This window comes from Palaemon carinicauda, chromosome 14 (assembly GCF_036898095.1).
Source record: "Palaemon carinicauda isolate YSFRI2023 chromosome 14, ASM3689809v2, whole genome shotgun sequence".
Taxonomy (NCBI): Eukaryota; Metazoa; Arthropoda; class Malacostraca; order Decapoda; family Palaemonidae; genus Palaemon; species Palaemon carinicauda.
Window position 1 is genome coordinate 118,128,810 of NC_090738.1, and position 20,000 is coordinate 118,148,809.

Sequence of the window (20,000 nt, forward strand, 5' to 3'; positions counted from 1 at the left end):
GTAGTAGTAGTAGTATCCAAGCTACAATACTGGTTGGATAAGCAGGATGCTATAAGCCCAAGAGCTCCAACAGAGATAAATAGCCCAGTGAGGAAAGGAAACAAAGAAATAAACTACAAGCAAAGTAATGAAGAAGTAAAATAAAAGATTTTAATAACAGTACCCAAATTAAAATAAATAAACTTTAAAAACTTCTGAAAAGAAAAATAAGATCAGAAATAAGATTGAATAGCGTGCCAAAGTGTACCCTCAAGCAAGAGAACTCTACCCAAAGACAGTGGAGTTCCATGGTACAGAGGCTATAGCACTACCCAAGACTGGAAAACAAGTTTGATTTTGGAGTGTCTTTCTCATAGAAGAGCTGCTTATCATCATTATCATTACTCATATCATTAATATTCTAACAAGACTTCAGATTCAACCCTTCCCACCCACCTCCCCCTTCCCTAATTACAACCAGACTATTTCGACAATTTATGGGTGATTGTGATTTCCAAGCGTACCTCTTGGGGTAACCCCAAACCCTAGTTCTCACCAGGGTATGTCTACTCCCTCTTATTCCTAACTGAGGAACGGGGATTGATCATGAAGTCATACGTCTCGCAATGCCGCTGAGCGTCAGAGAAAAGACACACACACACACACACACACACATATATATATATATATATATATACATGTTTGTGTATATATACATATATATATATATATATATATGTGTGTGTGTGTGTATGTGTGTATATATATACACATATATTTATATATATACATATATATATATATAGAGAGAGAGAGAGGAGAGAGAGAGAGAGAGAGAGGGAGAGAGAGAGACAGAGAGACGTTGCTCTTTATGATATAGACGAGATAATTTTTATTGAAAATTATCAGATATTCACACAGAATAAATCTGAAAAGCCAATATAAGTTCCCCCCCATACATATAAAAATTATTGCGAATCAAGTAATCGAAAACAGCCTTCGTCTTACAGCTAGAAATCTCAAAACTCAGCTAACGCATAAAAGATATATATATATATATATATATATATAAATATATATATATATATATATATATATATATATAATAAGTTTCCTTTTGGCACATAGCCAACCCATCCACAATATTTCATTAAACGCAGCGATGCTAGACACAGAAGTAAAAAATAATAAACAAACAAACAAACGACTTCTACGGTTAAATACATAACATCAGTTAAGCTTCACTGGAGGAAGTACCTTACCCATTATAATGCCTCGTTGTCTATTTCACTGTCTATCTGTCAGTCTGTCTACCTGTCTCTAATGTGAACACAGTTTAAAGGTTTAAAGGTCGCTCATGAATGGCAGAGGCAAGGGACAGTGACATTGCCTAGCAAGCAGGTCAATGCCCTAGAGTCTGACCATATATTATATGATCAGCGCCCAAGCCTCCTCTCCACCCAAGCTAGGACCAGGGAGGGCCAGGCAGTGGCTGATGATAACTCAGCAGATAGACCTATAGGCTCCCCCAAACCCCCCAACCTTAGCTCACAAGGATGGTATGGTTGCAGACACTAATGGCACTAACGAGGCTGAGCGGGACTCGAACCCCCGACTGGCAAACACCAGGCAGAGACGTTACCAACCTGCCTTAAGTGGTCCTGCAATATATGACGAACGAAGTGCAACCAAAATGGTACTCGTTTTTGACAGCAGCAATTAAAACTTGTGTAACAATAAATCTTTAGCGATCCAAAATAGCTTCAAAGCCGGAAGTCTAAAACATCGAAATAGCCAGCTAGGAAATTTAGAGGAACGCCAGTCTAGACATAAAAGGAATTCAGGTTGCAGGAATGCATCCACGGGGGATGGTGGCGGGCTGGAACATGTGCTTGAGGAAATGGGTGTTAACAGATTTTCGAATAATGAAAACCATTCTTAGAAGCATTACATAATTTTAGGTAATAAACATATATATATATATATTTAGTCAGCAAAAATCTTTGTCTATAATTTCTCCATTAACAAAGAAATTTTATGGAATGTGTGATGAAAATAACATCAAATATTTCCTTTCTTTCATGTCAAACTCCTGGTTTTATGCACGACACGAAAATCAAAAAATAAAGCAAAAAAATTTATTATCAATTTTCTAAATTACTGGTAAAGTTTGCAAAAGGGTGCTCATTTCAATAAGTCTAAGTCGTAGATATATATATATATATATATATATATGTGTGTGTGTGTGTGTGTGTGTGTGCGCGCGCGCGCGTGCGTGTGTGTGTGTGTTTGTGTATGCAAGTAAATCTCACAGGAACATGTGATACTCAGACTGAAATAAACGACATATGTATATATATATATATATATATATAGAGAGAGAGAGAGAGAGAGAGAGAGAGAGAGAGAGTCCCTGCACAGCTTCTATAGCACCCGTTACTGATAAAGCAATTACTTCATCGATCAAGTGAAAATAATATATGAATAATGGCAGGGTTCTCCATATCCCTGTGGCTCTTACAGACTTCAAACCTTTTGTCTGCCCATCTTTAAAATCTTTATAGATCGAGATCCTTCGCCCCCAGCTGTGGTCCATATTGAACTTCTCGACTAGATAAGCTCGACTTTTCCCTATTTATGAACTATTATTTCCACATGGGAAAATGTTTACCCTCCTGAGAGCTAAGTTTTTAGAGAGAGAGAAAGAGAGAGAGAGAAGGACAGGGGAAAGGCCAGGTACTCTGAGAGAGAGAGAGAGAGAGAGAGAGAGAGAGAAAGGGCCGGGTAATCTAAAAATGAGAGAGAGAGAGAGAGAGAGAGAGAGAGAGAGAGGGGGCCGGGTAATCTAAAAATGAGAGAGAGAGAGAGAGAGAGAGAGAGAGAGAGCCGGGTAATCTAAAAATGACAGAGAGAGAGAGAGAGAGAGAGAGAGAGAGAGGGGGAGGGAGAGGTTCTAAAAAGAATAAAAAGAGAAGGACCATGTAATCTGAGAGAGAGAGAGAGAGAGAGAGAGAGAGAGAGAGAAGGGGCAGGTAATCTAAAAATAAAAGATAGATAGAGAGAGAGAGAGAGAGAGAGAGAGAGAGAGAGTCAGATGTTCTAAAAAGAATAAAAAGAGAAGTGCCATGTGATCTGAGAGAGAGAGAGAGAGAGAGAGAGAGAGAGAGAGAGAGCGAGAGAGAGAGAGATTTAGCTCCATCAGTAAAACGAATCAACATTGAAGATCTGAACATACTGATCGTCGAAAGTCTTTACCCAAGATAAAAAAAAAAGATAAAACGAAAGGTATTGAGAACAGTAAAATAAAAAGACAATTACAACTCAACTGGTAAACTTAAGACAACTCTTGATCACTAATTAAGATCAGAGTTTTCCCCTCAGGACGAGACCCTCCAAACTTCTCAGACGCAGATCTAAGTGGCTTTGGGAAAGGAGTTATCAATATCATTATCATCATTGTTATCTAGTAACAATAATAATAACAATAATATTAGTAGTAGTAGTAGTAGTAGTAGTAGTAGTAGTAGTAGTAGTAGTAGTAGTAGTAGTAGTACCCAAGCTACAATCCTGGTTGGATAAGCAGGATACTATAAGCCCAAGGGCTCCAACAGAGATAAATAGCCCAGCGAGGAAAGGAAACAAAGAAATAAACTACAAGCAAAGTAATGAAGAAGTAAAACAAAAACATTTTAATAACAGTACCAAAATTAAAATAGATAAACTTTAAAAACTTCTAAAAAGAAAATTAAGATCAGAAATAAGATTGAATAGTGCCCAAGTGTACCCTCTAGCAAGAGAACTCTACTCAAAGACAGTGGAATTCCATGGTACAGAGGCTATAGCACTACATAAGACTGGAGAACAATGGTTTGATTTTGGAGTGTCTTTCTCATAAAAGAACTGCTTATCATTATTATCGTTACTCATATCATTGATATATTAACGAGACTTTTCCATATTGTTTGAGATTCTTATAAAGCAAGGCTTATGGAATTGTTTTTAAGTTAACACAGAGAGTTATAAGGTCCAAGAAGGCTCACAGTCATGTACAAAGAGACCGCAGGGAACAAAACAGAAGCAGAAGGCTGAAAGAAAAGCAACTATTGCCACACTATCACCTACAGTGTGCCACACAAAACAGACGTGGTTGGTGCCACCATGCCGGAATGTCTACTGGAAAGGTACAGAGATAATATTATCTCTACTCATACTATACGTAATCGTAATTAGCATCTCGTGCAAGCAGAAATCTTGCACATCTCGCGTGGCTGTTACTATTACAATTAGTACTGATGCAAAGATTTGTTCATATTTGAAGGACTGAGCATTGGGAATTAGTTGGCGTCGTACAACTATAGGCATCAATGTCGAAAATATGCTTTTAGGTATGCATAGTTTAAATCATACCTAAAAAATTATATAAGAATTTTAAGCTAAATAATCATAATCAGATATACATCATGGGATGTTATTTTCTTAAATTGAAATTATTTCATGTAAATTACTTGTAAATTGGTTCATTCTATCGATATTAGAAATAGTCTTTTAAACTGTTTTAAAATTAAAAAAAGAATCAGAACCTTTAAAGAAATCTATATAAGCTGTGAAAATCAGATATACATTATTTATTGTCGTAAATCTTAAAACCATATAACTTGTAATTATATCTACCGATACTTCTGTTCGACTGAAGCTTCTCCATCTGAGATAAAACCTCCAGTAACCTGACTTCAAGAAATACCTAAATCATAAGATGGCTAAACCATAAATAAAAAAAATAAAAAAAATAAAAAACGAGAAAAGGTTCAGGTATCTGATACTGTCACGAGACCTTTAACTAATACCGAATTTTTCGACGTCTATCGGGAGTTTGAGAAAAAAAAGATTAAAACGATGATCCCCTCGGAGTTGATCTAAACTTTTTTCTTCATTTTTTATTTCTTGATGAAGATGAACAGTTAAAAGAGGCCAAATGGAATAGATGAGAAGTAAAAGACTGAAAGAACAGAACCATTAGTGTCCTCGTAAAAAATTAAAATTAGTTATCCAATGATAACCTGAAAGTGGACTGAATATAATACATATTGTGAGAGAGAGAGAGAGAGAGAGAGAGAGAGAGAGAGAGAGAGAGAGAGAAATATATGAAGATGAAGTTAGTTCTTTAGAGATCTCCGAGTTGTCAAATATTTTTTAGAACTCTTTAGATAAAAGTGATAATAATAGAAATCTTACAGTGCACATATTCTCATAATCCCTGAAATAACCACAAATATAAAATCCATCATAACTTCGAATAAACTCATATTTGGTTCACAAATCCCAAATTTACAGCACTTCTTAGAACTTCTCATGCAGACAGTTTGCCAAACAGGCAAGTTAAAAAAAATATTTTTGGGATATCTTGTGAGTAACCAAACATATTCGTTTAGATCTATCAATAACTTTTTAAGAAATATTTGGACTGATAATTAAATTTATAAATAAATTAACAATTTGTTTTTTATCATATCCTCGCAATCATCTCATAGTATCGCAATCATCATGTTGCTAAGCAACATTTTCTGTGTAAACAAAATCTGATTAGTTGATTCATTGTTTACTGGCGTCAAATTACATAAATCAGTCACCTCTCTTTCCTTCGTAATTTTTTCTTTAACGTATAATTTTATCATCTTTTTGTTCTGCCTATCGTTGTGGTTTAATATTACAAAGAAAACAAGGTATCAAGTGCGCAGAGGTAGGCTATAATATATATATATATATATATATACATATATATATGTATATATACACATATATGTATATATATACACACATATATATATATATATATATATATGTATATATATACAGAGAGAGAGAGAGAGAGAGAGAGAGAGAGAGAGAGAGAGTATATATATATGTATATATATATAATTTATATATATATGTGTGTGTATATATATACAGTATATATATATATATATATATATATATATATATATATATATATATATATTGTATACTGTATCGTATTCATTGTTAAGCCTCTTCCCCTGACAAGTAGAGGCTTCGGAGAAAAACACAACAGCCACATTTATCCTTCAACTGCAGAATCATGGATAAACTACCTCTTTCCGTCCTTTAAAGCATTTTTGTACATTTTGAAAACTAATTTCTCTATTTTCAGGAACCACGTGTTTTACAAGGTGCCTCGTCTAGGGCACAGAAATTGGAGAAATGTTTGTCCTTTGGATTAACTCACTCATCCTTTCTTCTGGCTCTTTGGGCCTTCTTGATCTATTACCACTCGTTTCCTTCTGTTGCTTTAGTAGCATTTTGTTAGGCAAGGCGTTGACAAGGAGCTCAATTCTCTGAATCAGTATATGTGGTCCTACTGTGATCAGCTAATGTTAGCGGCAAACTCACATGAACTCTTTTATGATGTTCCAGATCATTGGTTCGATGCCGTTAGGCAGCCCACCGGAGGAGTAAGAGTATGCAGCAAAACAGCTGAATGGGGCGATCTTGATGAATGGATAACTGGACCTGTAGGAGCCTGTAGCTGAAGTCTAAGGGGTCCACCAATCACTTTTCACTTAAACCCTTAAGTTCGGTCCTCCAAAACCTCATTTTCTATTTCTTATTCTTTCCTCTCTGGATAAACACCCGAGAAGGAGTAATCCTTTGTAAGGTTTAGCAGTTTTTTATTTTTTACTGGAATATTAAACTTTTAATTCACACTTTACTATCTGCTTGTTCGGCAAGCATAGAAAGGAACTCTGATCCCAATATACAGGGGGGTTTATCACTTTTTTTCTCGCCCGAGGGACGTTAAAACTGGCGTCTTCTGGTATCATACTTCATACTGCCACCACTTCCATGTTTTCCATCATGAGCAACGAATTGTTAAAATATTCTTAGTTTAGCACAGCAGGAGGATAACGTAAAATAATGATAGTTTAATGCCGTCTTCATAAAGTTAAGGAAACATTCTATCTTTATGACATTGCTTATAAATAAATGCTTGAATCAAACGAATAGCTTCCATTGTTACATAGTATTTGCATTATCCAGCCTCAGAATCGTGATCAGGTAGATCTTCTAGCCAAACAGCTTCGGGTTACATCGCTGTTGTCTAAAACCCGGGTCCTCTCTTGGCTACGTCGTATATCAGGTCCTTTCACGCCTTATCAGTATGGTTTTCCTGGTGTGTTTTCATATGTTTTCATATAATTGCACCGATTTTGACATTTTCAAGATGTTCAAAGGGCACACCCCGATACCCCCGCACCACAACCACTTCGTTAAGAATCAGTGCCCTTTAGGCTAGAGGTCAGGTTATTAAAGGTTAGGTTAGACTACCTTTATGAACATGATTTTCCTGATTTGGTTTATTTTTCAAAATCATTATCTTCATGTAAGGGGGCAGAAATTCACTTGTGATTTACAATTATGTATGTCTTCGTACGTCAGTATCAAATTCGTTCAAACCCACAAAAAAAGAATAAATAAAAAAAAATAAAAAATAACACCCAAAAGAAACAAACCCTGATTCGTTACTGTTAAACATCATCGGAACCATAGTAAATATTTAGCAATCAATCGAGAAGGGATTGCCTGATTTTTACTTGCGTTTACTTTGGTCTTGTAACTGTTTCTCATATCTATTGAAATTCTATTATATATTAATTGTAAACTTTAAAATTTCACTTATAATCTACGGGTCTCAAAAAATGCAGCCGTTTCTAGTCCACTGCAGGACAAAGTCCTCAGACATATTAAAGTCTGGTGTTTAGCCAGTTTTCTTCACCACGCTGGCCAGTGCAAATTGGTGGCAGGGCTCAATATATAACAAATTGGTTTGGTGACAAAATTGATTTTGGTTTTTATTTCAATATGTCATTTCCACCCATTCTACTTTTATATCTTTTAAAGACCACGTCAGAATCGAGACGAAGATCATCACAATCGCCAATAACACAACAAGAGACTGACCTTGAGGAATATCCTGTCTGTTTCCATTCTGAAAAGCAATTCTTGAACTGCTCATGTGTTGGATTTAACCCTTAAGTGACTGCTCGCCATTTTGAATTTAAACCTCAAGTGATTGTTTACCAGAATAGATGTGCATTCATACAGCATTATTCGATTGATTGACTGAATGCAACGAAACAGGCGTCACAACTGCCAAGGTAATCGAATAGGTTTTAAAAAGAATTGCAAGAGTTGTGTAGATCTTATATCCGGGAAAGGAACAGAGATCAGCTGATTGTTATTTACTTCATGTGAGATGGTCATGTTGATGATGAAATACAATTTCCCTATAAATGTTATTTTCTCAATGGATATTATATGAATGTTAGATGTCAAAAACTCTTTGACTATTATCCTGAGTTATACCCTCCCTCCTGAACCCCACTTTAAAGGTTTAAAGGTTTTAAAGGTCGCTCATGAATGGCAGAGGCAAGGGAACAGTGACATTGCCCTAGCAATCAGGACAATGCCCTAGAGAGTGACAATATATTATATGAACAGCGCCCAAGCCTCCTCTCCACCCAAGCTAGGACCAGGGAGGGTCAGGCAATGACTGCTGATGACTCACCAGATAGACCTATAGGCTCCCCCAACCCCCCCCCCCCCCCCCGCCCAATCTTAGCTCACAAGGATGGTAAGGTTGCAGACACTAATGGCACTAACGAGGCTGAGCAGGACTCGAACCCCCGACTGGCAAACACCAGGCAGAGACGTTACCAATCAGGCCACAGCATTATTGTCTAATTATCCATTTGGTCACAGAATTTTTCCGTTCGCGATTGCAACACAATATATTTCCGATGAAACATGAAAGGTACCAGAATGTACCCAAGATTCAATCTCAGTTGAAAACGAAATCATTAACTATCGTTGTTGTTGTTCTCTTCTCATTTGTCAATAAACATTATTAAATGGGGAGATTGTTTTTAAGGTTTGGCGTTTAGTTGGAACCTACTTCCTGGATTACACAACTGTATTAAATTTAAAGGTACGAATCTAATTCTGTAACATAATGTATAATGCTTACTCACTGAAATGTATCTACACATGTAGATAATTATGACAAATAAGATGGAGTATAACAAATTCATATTATGTGCTATTACTTTGAAGAAGAAAAAAATCATACATTATTCTACGTCTGGTTACGTATGTACGCAAAGCACTATACTTACTGGAAAAAAGGAATAAAGAAAAGGCGTAGAAAGGTGAACTCGGGAAGAGGAAGAGAAGAAAGATTAATACTTACTTGAGGAAGTAATAAAGAAAAGGAATAAAAGGATAATATAAGGAGGAGGAAGAGTACTTACTAAAGGAAGTAATAAACAAATGGAAAAGAAGGTTTAAATAAGAAGGAGGAGGAGAAGAAGAAAGATGAAAAATCAGACGAATGTAATAGAAAGATGAAATCAGAAGGAGGAAGAGTACTTACTAAAGGAAGTAAAAAACAAATGGAATAGAAGGTTGAAACCAGAAGACGAAGGAGGAGGAGAAGGAAGATGAAATATCAGACAAATGAAAAGGAAGGATGAAATCAGGAGGAGGAAGAGTACTTAATAAAGGAAGTAATAAATAAATGGAATAGAAGGTTGAAATCAGAAGGCGAAGGAGGAGGAGGAGAAGGAAGATGAAATATCAGACAAATGGAATAGAAGGATGATATCAGAAGGAGGAGGAGAAGGAAGATGAAATATCAGGTGTCAGGTCTCGATCAATTTGCATGGCTATTCACCTTGCTCCTCCGAGCAGCGTATAGGGCGAAAGGTCCACGCTCAATATGGCCTGACCTTTGAGACCTTTGAGAGCAGAGGGTTTAGATTTATGGAGGAGAGGAATGTCCCAGAACTACATGAACGACACCCCCCCCCCCCACCCCCCGCTCGTCTACTCGACAGCATTTCCTTCGTGTCAATTTCTCCGAAAGATTTTCTGGAAGAAAAGTTTTTGGTGGTTGGCGTGAGGGGACTGGGCAGTCTGAGGCTTGTTTAGGTTCTTTATTGGTGGATTTGAATGATCTCCCCTATATAATAAAGAGCAACTGTCTGGCTATATATATATATATATATATATATATCCATATATATATATATATACATATGTATATATACATATATGCATATGGATGAAAAAAAACAATATCGTGCTCAAACAAAAATAAATTTCTATCTCAAACTGAGATCAAACCCTAGCCCCTAAACTAGGTGTATATATATATATATATATATATTATATATATATATATGTGTGTGTGTATAAATATATATATATATATTATATATATATATATGTGTGTGTGTATAAATATATATATATATATATATATATTATATATATATATATATATATATATATATTATATATATATACACACACACACACACACACACAACAAATGCAGCCATTTCTATTCCAGTGAAGGACATACGCCTCAAACATGTCTTTTGGCCAGTTATCATCTCGACGCTGGCCACTGCGGATTGGTGATGGTGGAAGACTTGTCTGATAGCTCACAGCAAACCAACTTAGTATGGGTGGCCCTGACTAGCACAGCCTTGCTGATCATGGCAATACGCAAACCCTTTCACCACGTTAAGGTATCACCGCTCAGATATTTCTTTCCGATCACGCACGCTCAGCTCTTCACGTCACTCAGATGGGGGGGGGGGTAGGAGTAGTCCTACCCTGGTGAGAGGGGGGGGGCGTGTGTGTGTGTGTGTACATATCTATCTATATATTTAGCCGTCATTTTTTACGGGTCGCGTACATTAGTATAACAAAATAAAAAAAAATCATAAACCATATGAAATAGGCGAGCATAAATAAAGAATATATAAGATTTATATTCTTAGTAAAGTTTGTCAAAACGAATTATGCCCGAAAAACTACAGCACTTGGGAAATATACATGATTAAGACGAGAATTATAACACTAGTTTAATACATTTTTTTCTGTTATAAGTACCAAGATAGCATTTTCTTAATATCAATCAGCTAAACATATCAGTTAACAGGAAATCGAAATAAAAGTGAAATCCATTAAATATAAGAAATATATCTTGTCAGTCGCGTGTCCAAGTAAAATTACCTTCATCATTAAGTATATTGACCTCTAACAACGGAGTTGGAAGGAGGTTATGTTTTCACCCCTGTGTGCCTGTTTGTGTGTTTCTTTGTGAACAGCTTCCTGACCACAATTTTAATCGTAAAATGATAAAACATGCAGGGATTACCTATTAAGTAAAAAGTTAGAAATGATTAAATTTTGGAAGATCAAGGTCACGGTCAAGCAAATGTCCAATTTACATAATCAGTCATAAGTTTGGACGTCTTGCCACAGAGACTTCAAACTTGGTTCATATTTGAGTGTAAGAAAATTCACGCCAATTAATACATATTAAGGTCAAAGGTCAAGGTTAAAGTCAAACAAAAGGTCGAAAAATAAGCTACTGCGGCGGAGGTCTGCGCTCTACTGAGTGCCCTTCTAGTTTCCAATAAATCGACCGAAAAAAAAAATTCAGAAAGAAATGTCCATTAAAAATACGAAATATGCTGTTTCAGTCAGTTGATAACAAAAAAAAAAAAAAAAAAAAAAAAAAAAACCTGAAGATATATCTATTAAAAATACGAAATATGCTTTTTCCGTCAGTTGATAACATATCAATAAAAAAGAATTCTGAAGATATATCTATTAAACATATGAAATATGCTTTTTCAGTCAGTTGATAACATATCAATAAAGAAAAAAAAAAGAATTCTGAAGATATATCTATTAAAATGCAAAATGTGCTTTTTCAGTCAGTTGACAACATACCAATAAAAAAAATGAATTCTAAAGATATATCTATTAAAAATACGAAATATGCTTTTTCAGTCAATTGATAACATACCAATAAAAAAAATGAATTCTGAAGATATATCTATTAAAAATATGAAATATCCTTTTTCAGTCAGTTGATAACATATCAATAAAAAAAAAATTATGAAGATATACCTATTAAAAATATGAAATATCCTTTTTCAGTCAGTTGATAACATATCAATAAAAAAAAAGAATTATGAAGATATACCTATTAAAAATATGAAATATCCTTTTTCAGTCAATTGATAACATATCTCCAATCTTAAAGCATTGTAAAGTATCCAGTTTTGAGTAAATCAGTCTAAATGAAAAAATGAAAAAAAAAAATGGTGTCTTTCGAAATCTGGAAAGGAAAATTCCTTATCCGAGAGATCTAAGAACAAGAATGACAACGTTCGTGTCTAAGGTAATGATTGCTTTTTAAGGAAGAAAAAAAAAGAGACTATTTTCACCATGATGTTTGTGAACCATGAAACGCCTCAACTTTATGAGAAACATTTAATTCTTGGATGTCTTTGAGAATGCTTTGTACTACGTTAATATTTCAAACTTCTTAAGTTTTCCTAAGTTTTATTCCTCTTTTATGCAAAACAAAAATCCAGGAAGTTGCCGAAAACTTCTAGGCACAGAATGGCAAGAACTTCATATTCCCTAATGGGACAGTCGTGTCTGAGGTGAGGAGATGAATATTTGTCGCCATTAGATGATGACAAGAGGAAAGAACGAACTGAGGAACGTACAGTAAAGAAGGTTTCCATCATGAAGTGGCCTTCACAATAATTATAGTAATTATATATATAAAATAACAAGTTAAGTGTCAAGAAAATAAATAAGTTTTAGTTTAGATTAATTATTATTCTTTGGGTCACATTGGATACAGCAGAGGCCTGCCTCCATTTCCATCTAACACTTATGAGTTTCCTTTCATCATGAGAATTCACTAGTGCCATTTATAAACTATCACACGTTACAGGTCTTATAAATCTTCGCACGGTATTTCTATATTATATGTAACTAACAACATACAGACTTCTTTCCACTTATTATAAAAATAATAAAATTTCAATGATAAATACTAAATTAACCCTCGTCATGTTGTGGTTAGAATTACACTCCTCTTTTTCTGGCTAGTCTCTTTATGACTGTTTAAAGGTTTAAAGGCCGTTCATGAATGGCAGAGGTCAGGGGCAGTGATACTGCCCTAGAAAGCATGGCATTCCCCTAGAGACTGACCATATACTGGTAGTAGGTTGGCCAGGGCCCCAGCCACCCGTTGAGATATTACCGCTAGAGAGGTATGAGGTATTTTGACTGGCCAGACAGTATTACATTGGATCCTTCTCTCTGGTTACGGTTAATTTTCCCTTTGCCTACACACACACACACACACACACACACACACCGTATAGTCTGGCCTATTCTTTACCTATTCTCCTCTGTTCTCATACACCTGACAACACTGAGATTACCAAGTAATTCTTCTGTAATTGTTCAATGGCCACCCTTTCCTCTAGGTAAGGGTAGAAGAGACTCTTTAGCTATGGTAAGCAGCTCTTCTAGGAGAAGGACACTCCAAAATCAAACCATTGTTCTCTAGTCTTGGGCAGTGCCATAGCCTCTGTACCATGGTCTTCCACTGTCTTGGGTTAGAGTTCTCGGGCACACTATTTTATCATAATTCTCATCCTCCTGTTTTGTTAAAGTTTCTATAATCTATATAAGAGATATTTATTTTAATGTTACTGTTCTTAAAATATTACATTTTTCCTTGTTGCCATTCCTTACTGGGCTATTTTCCCTGTTGGAGCCCCTTTGCTTATAGCATCCTGTTTTCCCAACTAGGGTTGAAGTTTAGCAATTAATAATAATAATAATAATAATAATAATAATAATAATAATAATAATAATAATCAGCGCCCAAGCCTCTCTTCATCCAAGCTAGGATCAAGGAAGGCCAGGCAATGGCTGCTGATGACTCAGCAGATAGACCTATAGGCTCCCCCAAAACCCGCATCCTTAGCTCACAAGGATGGAAAGGTTACAGCGACCAAAGGAACTAGAGAATTTGAGTGGGACTCGAACCCCAATCTGGCGTTCATCAATCAGGGACGTTACCACATCGGCCACCAACAAGTTGTTTTGTGAATATGACTAGCAACAAACAAATAGAAACACCTTACGATTATTATACCACCAATAATTATTCAAAGGTCTGTGGAACATTATATGTTTCGAACTGGTGTTGGAATGTTAGAATTTTACCTCAGTGCCAGAATTCCAGGAGAAATTTATTCGCACAGAAACATATACGAGTATTTGAACGGTTTATGGGCATTCAGTGTGCGACCACCTTTCAGTTACCTCCGGTTTTATAGGTAAGCCAAAATGTCCGGACATTAATAATATTTTTCATATTTTTCTTTTTTTTCTATTAATTGAGGGAAACACTAATAGCAAATCTTCATAATAAGAGAACAATATTTTAACTAAGGAATATTCTAATGAGACTAAACGAGAGATAAATAATTGACATTTGAAGTATGCTGATTGAATCAACACTTGAAGAACCAAAAAAACATTATTGATGCCTTACATTTTGACCAAGAGATGAAATTAACTTAAAAAGAAAAGAAGCCTAGAAAAATCAAAACAACTTACAAAATGGAATAAAAACACTCACATGGTATGATCGACAAACTATGCCAAATGTTATATGACAGGGTTACAATCTAAAATATATTTCATTACTTAACTAGTGGAGCACTCAGCAGAATACAGACCTTCGCCGCTACGGCTTATTTCTCGACCTTGACCTTGACCTTTGACCTTAACATGTATTAATTGGCGTAGATTTTTATAAAGTGAAATATGAACCAAGTTTGAAGACTGCGTGACAACAATGATCAAACTTATAGCTGATTATGTGAATTTAACATTTTGCTTGACCGTGACCTTGACCTGCCAAAATTTAATAATTTCCAGATTTTTAAATAACAGTTAATCCCTGAAAGTTTCAATACTCTAAGATGAAAATTGTGGCCAGGAAACTATTCACAAACAAACACACAAAAAGGGGGTTAAACATAAGCTCCTTCCAACTTCTTTGGCGGATGTAATGAATTAGGTACATGAAAAATAGCCTCGGTAAAATAAAAAGGAAATCCAAGAGAAACACAAAGGTTAACGTCTTAATAAGTGGATATTCTTTTTAAATTAATCCTGATATTTTTAGACCTAAAATATTATGAAACTAGTACATTGAAATTGTGCTTAAACTGAGGTTAAGGGAAATTGTGGAAGTTTGCAAGGCGAAGGCTAGTTGTCTGACGTGGGTGTGAGACCCATATCGAAATGTAAATATCTAATCTATTTAGATAAACACCGGTGCGCTATTTATGTACATTATTCTGAAAAAAATGTAATTAGAGTAATTAGAGAAGATCTGATCTAGTTAAATTTCTAATTTTCCTTTTCACAATTATTTCATGGTCCCACACATACATAGATTTTTAAACGCATTTTTATGAAGCATTAAATGTTCATATAAACTTTTCTCTCTCTCTCTCTCTCTCTCTCTCTCTCTCTCTCTCTCACTTAAACAAGTTCAACCACTCTTTCTTTTTTGTACATTACTGACTTGTGATTACGATACGAAATCATATCACCATCAAATCACCCATCTCTCTCTCTCTCTCTCTCTCTCTCTCTCTCTCTCTCAGACAAGTTCAACCAATTTTCCTTTTTTTTTACAATACTGACTTGTGATTACAATTCGAAATCATATTACCGTCAAATTACCCATCTCTCTCTCTCTCTCTCTCTCTCTCTCTCTCTCTCTCTCTCTCAGACAAAATTAACCAATTTTCCTTTTTTGTACATTACTGGCTTGTGATTGCGATACGAAATTATGTTACCATCAAATTATCCATCTCTCTCTCTCTCTCTCTCTCTCTCTCTCTCTCTCTCTCTATATATATATATATATATATATATCTCACTTAGACAAGTTCAACCAATTTTTCTTTCTTATACATTACTGGCTTGTAATTGCGATAAAAAATTATAATACCATCAAATTACCCATCTCTCTCTCTCTCTCTCTCTCTCTCTCTCTCTCTCACTTAAACAAGTTCAACCACTTTTTCTTTCTTGTACATACTGACTTGTGATTACGATACGAAATCATATTACCATCAAATCACCCATCGCGCGCCCTCTCTCTCTCTCTCTCTCTCTCTCTCTCTCTCTCTCTCTCTCCAAAACACACAGACATTTACAAACAAATCTCGTTTCTCTAACGAACTTCTCGAGGCTTGACGCACCACTCGTAACCAAAAACGTGGCGGGTGTTGGCAAAATATCTGCGAAGGTCCAAAAGAGGCTGGATGCTGCAGCCTCTAACTATCGACAGAGCAGGTTTAGGGAATTCTGGAATGATGCCAGTGCAGGTCTGGAAGGGAATGCAGGTTGCGGAAGTGCAGACACAAGGGCGATGAGAGAAGTAGGAATAAATCAAGGGTGGACGGATGATGATAATTATGCATAGGTTACGAAAAGGTTAACGGTTATGGGGATAATCATCGTAACTTTGTAAAGGATATAAATTAATTGGAGATCATTAATGAAGTCTATTCAAGATCAACACAGAAAAGATGTGATAATCATCGAAGGTTTGGAAAAGTTATAAAATGATAACAATAATTGCAGCTTACAAAAATTGTAAAACAAATATTGCTTCTGTATTTATTTGTTGGAATTGAAATAAACAAGAAGATGCCTCAAAGTAATATCGGCATAGCAAAAGGCCTAATATATTCTGTAAGGGGATCTGTAAACTTGTGTAATTTCCCAAAACTTTTCTAACGGCCACAAAATATCTAAAAATACTAGTGAATTGCATACCACAATATCTGATAAGGCAAATGTAATAGTTCTTATGGAGAAACATATATTTAGAGGAAATGTACTTCAACCTTGTGTTTCTAAATTTACTTATTTAACATTAATAAGTGATCCCCTGGAAGAAGTAATCCAAAATTTTTAACATAAACTTACAATCAATTCTAACAAGAGATGAATAACGTAGTTTATTTTCTATTTCATAAATATTTTTAGATGGCATGCCCCGTTTGAAAAAACTTAACATAGTTGCACATCATAAAAATAACTCTGGAAATGACCACAATGTTATATATAGTATTCCATGTCCGCAATGTATTTGATTTTCTGTTGGCAAACATATTTATCTGTAAAAACCAAGCGGCATAAGATGGCTGTCTGTTACGAGTTAATTAATATTGCCTTCGTTGTCCATTGGCTTAGGCTTAACTCAGGTCAAAGAATCGGTTGGGTGAAGGCCTACACAGTAATTCCCATTAATCACTTTACCCAAAACATATGTTGTGGAATTCTTCTTTTGATTCCCTGTTTTCCAGTTCTTTATTATTCTCTGACAATTAACTATACTCAATCTTTTTAATGAGGCGCATTTGCACTGACTCGCAGTGGTGCCCTTTTAGCTCTGAAAAGTTTCCTGCTCTCTGATTGGTCAGAATTATCTTTTCCAACCAATCAGCGATAAGGAAACTTTTCCGAGCTAAAAGGACACCCTTGCGAGTCGGTGCAAATCTGCCTAACTACGAAGAATTGACTATAGGTGACATAGGCTGTTTTAAAACATTTATAATAGATAAACAGCTTGATTCTGAAAATGTCTCGAAGGTGTCCTTTCAAACTTCGCTTAACAATTGAAAATCACGCAGAAGACAGGAATAACTCGAGGGGCACTCAGTAGAGCGCATACCTCCACCGCGGCAGCTTATTTCTCAACCTTTTGCTCAACTTTGACCTTAACATGCATTAATTGGCGTGAATTTTCATACACTCAAATATGAACCAAGCTTGAAGTCTGTGTGGTAACAATGTTCAAACTCATGGCTGATTACGTGAATTGGATATTTTGCTTGACCGTGACCGGGACCTTTGACCTTCACCTTCCAAAATTTAATCATTTCCAGCTTTTTACATAACAGTTAATTCCTGAGAGTTTCATTACTCTACAAATAAAATTGTGGCCAGGAAGCTGTTCACAAACAAACAAACACACACACACTCACACACAAACACAAACACACACACACACACACAAACACAAACACACAAACGAGCGAAAACATAACCTCCCTCTAACTTCGTTGCCAGAGGTAAATTACTTTAAAAAGGTACTCCGCTAAATTACCGTTGACACAATATAAATTTCGGCGTCAATTACCTTCGATGTCATGATGCCAGAAAACTCCAAATCAACCATTTAATGACATAAATTTCGCGATGAGACTCACTCTTTAGAATTTTATATTAAAAAAGTTTAAAGGCCACTCATGAGTGGCATAGGCAAGGGAAAATTACAATTCCCTAACTAGCAGGACAATGCCCTAGAGACTAATCATATATACATATGGTCAGCGCCCCGGCCCCTTCTCCACCCCAGCTAGGACCAGGCAGGGTCAAGCAATGGCTTCTGATGACCTATAGGCTCCCTTAATCCCATTCTTTAGCTCACAAGGAAGGTGAGGTTGCAGAAATTAAAAAAACTATCGAGCATGAGTGGAACTCGAACCGCAGTCCGACAGATCGCCAGACAAGGACGTTTCCAAATTAGCATCACAAAGTCCATATCAAAGTCCTATGAACTGGAATTTAATTGTAGTGAAATATTATCACGTAATATAACGTTCTCTCTCTCTCTCTCTCTCTCTCTCTCTCTCTCTCTCTCTCTCTCTCTCTCTCTCTCTCTCTCTCCTCATTTCCCTTAAGAATTTTTTCCTAATACAAATTGGTATGCTACTCAATCTGTTTTCCTATCTGTCACTAACCGATCATGCCCCAACCCACTTTTCTCTCTCTCTCTCTCTCTCTCTCTCTCTCTCTCTCTCTCTCTCTCTCTCTCTCTCTCTCTCTCTTCTCATTTTCCTTAAGAATTTTTTCCTAATACAAATTGGTATGCTACTCAATCTGTTTTCCTATCTGTCACTAACCGATCATGCCCCAACCCACTTTTCTCTCTCTCTCTCTCTCTCTCTCTCTCTCTCTCTCTCTCTCTCCTCTCTCTCTCTCTCTCTCTCTCTCTTCCTTAAGAATTTTTTTCCTAATACAAATTGGTATGCTACTCAATCTGTTTTCCTATCTGTCACTAACCGATCATGCCCCAACCACACCCTCCTCTCTCTCTCTCTCTCTCTCCTCTCTCTCTCTCTCTCTCTCTCTCTCTCTCTCTCTCTCTCTCTCTCTCTCTCTCTCTCTCTTATATTTTGTCTACAGACCCTATCCACGAGTTCTATAGTTTCCCAAAAAAACACAATCTTGGTATATTTCCTTTTATTCTATGATATTTTAGGTATAAATGGTCTTTCGTGTTTACATAAGCATAACATTACCATTTGCATTGATTAATTTACCCATAAAAGAGACAATAAGCCTTAAAGTATAAGAGCTATTTCATTTACAATAATCTCCATCAGACTTTGGTGATCACAAATTCAAAAGGAAAGATAGTCAATATGATCATATCTGCAGGAAATTGCAAAATTGCGAATGTTTCCAAGTAAACTCATTCGAATAAGTGCCAACTCTTCGGCGAAAAAACCGCAACAAAAATTGCGAAAGAAAAACAGTTTCTCACAAAGCATTCAGGTTACGAAAGTGAACGATGGCTCGCATATAGAAAACGTCATCTTTCAAGTGCAACGGACCGGAGGGAGGAGGAATTCATGGTTGGCGTCAAGTTGAGAAAGAGGGGGAGGGGAAGGGGGAGGAGGAGAGGGAGGAGAGGGAGGAGGAATTCATGGTTGGCGTCAAGTTGAGAAAGAGGGGGGAGGGGGAAGGGGGAGGAGGAGAGGGAGGAGAGGGAGGAGGAATTCATGGTTGGCGTCAAGTTGAGAAAGAGGGGGAGGGGAAGGGGGAGGAGGAGAGGGAGGAGAGGGAGGAGGAATTCATGGTTGGCGTCAAGTTGAGAAAGAGGGGAAGGAGGAGAGGGAGGAGAGGGAGGAGGGGTATGAGATGGGGTTGGAGTAGGGTCAGAGATATGAAGTAGGCAGTAGATGTATAAGTATCCGTTGATATATGGAAAGGGTGTTTTTTTTTTTTTT

At 36.3% G+C, this 20,000-nt stretch overlaps 1 long non-coding RNA gene across 1 annotated transcript in view; it reads right to left on the reverse strand.

Moving 5' to 3' along the window:
• LOC137653236 (uncharacterized) overlaps positions 1-20,000 on the reverse strand; it is a 327,333-nt gene that overhangs the window by 307,211 nt on the left and 122 nt on the right. The gene's annotated exons all lie outside the window — the stretch shown is intronic.